General features: G+C 51.8%; 1 pseudogene; it reads left to right on the top strand.

The window, feature by feature from the left end:
- Positions 1–455: 455 nt before the first annotated feature.
- On the top strand, positions 456–1,465 carry LOC144162031 (cyclin-dependent kinase 1 pseudogene; annotated as a pseudogene).
- The last annotated feature ends 1,510 nt before the right edge of the window (positions 1,466–2,975 follow it).

The raw sequence follows: 2,975 nt of genomic DNA, 5'->3' as shown, positions 1-2,975 counted from the left end.
AACAATGGAAGTTACAAATGAACACGTAAACATAGAAGAACCTGCGCACACAGCACGCACTATGCCGGCCGAAGCTGCACAGCCACCAGGCGCGTTGGACTTGCCTGGCACGACATTCGACAACTGGAATAAGCGACATTGCTACTTATGTGACCTGTTTCTCAAGCATCTGCATTGTTTCATTACGCGATTACTCTCAATCATAACAAAAATCATCCAGGCGCAAATCCTGTCAAAAACAAAGCAAGTATGGACAGCGGACCTGATGATGATGATCGCTGTTGGTTCCCCTTTGTAGTGGGGTGATGACATGTCATCTTACCAAAAAGGACTAGTATACCTATGTTTTATATTATTGGTTTAATACTAGCGCTGCTGGTATTAAAGCGCTGGTATAAATCGCGCGCCGCTCGCCCAACTGCACGCCCTGCACGCTCCAACCACCCCAGCGCATGCTCGCTTCTTCTTGGTCGCTTCGCCGAATCGGGATTTCAGATTGGCGCTCTCGTTGGAAGTGACGGTTGCTGGTTCGTTTGGTCCTCGTCGGCGGCCGGAAGCATTCAGCGGTAAGAACACGATGGAGAACTACATCAAGGTGGAGAAGATCGGTGAAGGGACGTACGGCGTAGTGTACAAAGGCAAGGACAAGCGGGACGGCAAGACCGTGGCACTGAAGAAGATCCGGCTGGAGAGCGAGGACGAAGGCGTGCCTTCGACCGCCATTCGTGAAATCTCCCTGCTCAAGGAGCTCAAGCACAAGCACATCGTCCGGCTTGAGGACGTGCTGATGGAAGGCTGTGAGAAAATATACCTCGTGTTCGAGTTCGTTGCCATGGACCTGAAAAAGCACCTCGACAGCATCCCAAAGAACGAGTGCCTCGACAAGGAGGTTGTCAGGAGCTACCTGCGCCAGATTCTGGACGCCATTATGTTCTGCCACATGCGTCGGGTACTTCACCGCGACCTGAAACCCCAGAACCTGCTGGTCGACAACAAGGGCAACATCAAGGTGGCTGACTTTGGCCTGGCCCGGGCCTTCGGAATACCGGTGCGTGTGTACACCCATGAGGTGGTCACGCTGTGGTACCGCGCTCCTGAGGTCCTGCTTGGGGCTCATCGCTACTCCACTCCCGTTGACATCTGGAGCATCGCCTGCATCTTTGCGGAGATGATCACCCGCAAGCCCTTGTTCCATGGAGACTCCGAGATCGACCAACTTTTCCGCATTTTCCGCATTCTGGGGACCCCTACCTCCAGCGTCTGGCCTGAAGTGGCTGAGCTGCCAGACTACAAGGCCAGCTTCCCAAGCTGGAAGGAAAACGTCCTTTCGTCGCTGGTGCCCGAGATGGATAACAAGGCTCTCGACCTGCTTAACAAAATGCTGGCCTACAACCCCAGCCGTCGGCTGTCTGCCAAGGAAGCCCTGCGTCACCCGTACTTCGAGTGACTGGCTCCCGGAACACCGTGTGGGGCGCTCGACAACGATGCCTTTCCACTGGCCCCTAGAGCTGCCAGGGGTCGCGAAGTGCATTCCCACTTTTTTTCCTTCACTTTTTCCCCCTTCACTTTTTTTCTCTCTTCTCTTTTGTATTGTGTGTGTGCCCATGTGTGTAACGGCAGAGCGCCCTTTTGTCTCGCTTTCAACAGTTCTACAAATAAACCAGCTTCTGCGTCGACGCATGCTGTTGAATTCAAGACAGCAGAATGCTTCTAGGTTTTTTCCTGCGTTTTTGCAGCCGCCCCTTTCTATACGGGCGATTTCCCGTGCAAGCCGGGTGAACTTCCCAAGGGTTGTAGTCCCACACATGGTCCGAGCGCCAGGCCGGGGAGTCGCTTGTACCAAATTTACCGGTAGGTGCCCGGCGCCACCAAGGCACATGAATTCACATGGTGCCTTCCACAGCCACGGTGGACGCTCACCTCGCAACCGCCTGTGGCAGGACATGCCGCCAGACTCTTTCACCCCCGGCAATGGCGCAACGCGGCATGATGGCCGGGGGCCCCGCCAGATGGACAAGGGTCAGGGGCCCCTCGAAAGGGTAAAGGCAGCTTTCCAGGCGTTGATTCTCCTTTCAAGGGTCCGCACTCGACTAGGGACGCCTGTACCCTTTAAAGAAACCGGTGGGTGCCCGGCGGTACCAGGATTCGAACCCAGTACCTCCCGCATACGAGGCGAGTGCTTACCACACACCTAGCGAGGTGTGTGGTAAGTCTTCATGGCCCATTTAAAAGGACCATGCAGACAAAACACAAGTTTGGTTCATACGAAAGATTGCCTCATTAGAATCATACTGACACCCCTTTTAACGTAACCTTCGCTCATATAAGCTATATAATTAGGAAAAAAAGGAATGGCCATGCGACTCATTTATCGCAACAGAACCTATGATGTCATATGTGCCAGCTCTGCAATTTGCTGAGGCTGACAAAAGCATTCCCCAATTAAGCAGGGCTTACAGCTTTCCGAGCGAGCTATTTGCGCATAAATTTAGGGCACATTCTTTTTTCACAGCAGTAAGAATGGTAGGGTAAACAGTGGAAGCTACGAAAGTACACGTAAACATAAAAGTAACAAATTGCGTATTACTGTTGGTACAGTGCGCACTATGCTTGTTTTAGCTGCACAGCACTGCGGCTCTTTGGGGTTGTCTAAGACGACTGGCCAATTGGCGTAAGCGACGGTGTCTTACGTGACCACATTTGTCGAGCAAACACCATGTTTCACAAAACTATTTTTTCTATTTTAACAAAAACAAGCCAGGCACAAATACGGCCAAAACAAAGCAAAAGCTTAAAACGGCCCTCCTTGGTATGGTGGCGCCATCTAGGTTGACTAACGGTAAACAAGGCTCTGCAGCAGCTTGAAGACCTGTTCTAGTGATGTCATTGCAGACGTCAGGAAAACACGATTTGGCGGGAGAATCAAAATTTTAGCTTAAATTGATTGATTTCTCAGTGAATAAAGCATCGCTTGC

The sequence above is a fragment of the Haemaphysalis longicornis genome, unplaced genomic scaffold (genome assembly GCF_048455015.1).
Source record: "Haemaphysalis longicornis isolate Haplotype H1 unplaced genomic scaffold, Haemaphysalis longicornis Haplotype H1 scaffold_12, whole genome shotgun sequence".
Taxonomy (NCBI): domain Eukaryota; kingdom Metazoa; phylum Arthropoda; class Arachnida; order Ixodida; family Ixodidae; genus Haemaphysalis; species Haemaphysalis longicornis.
Note: the sequence above shows the minus strand (reverse complement) of the source record. Positions and strands in the feature narration are given on the sequence as shown.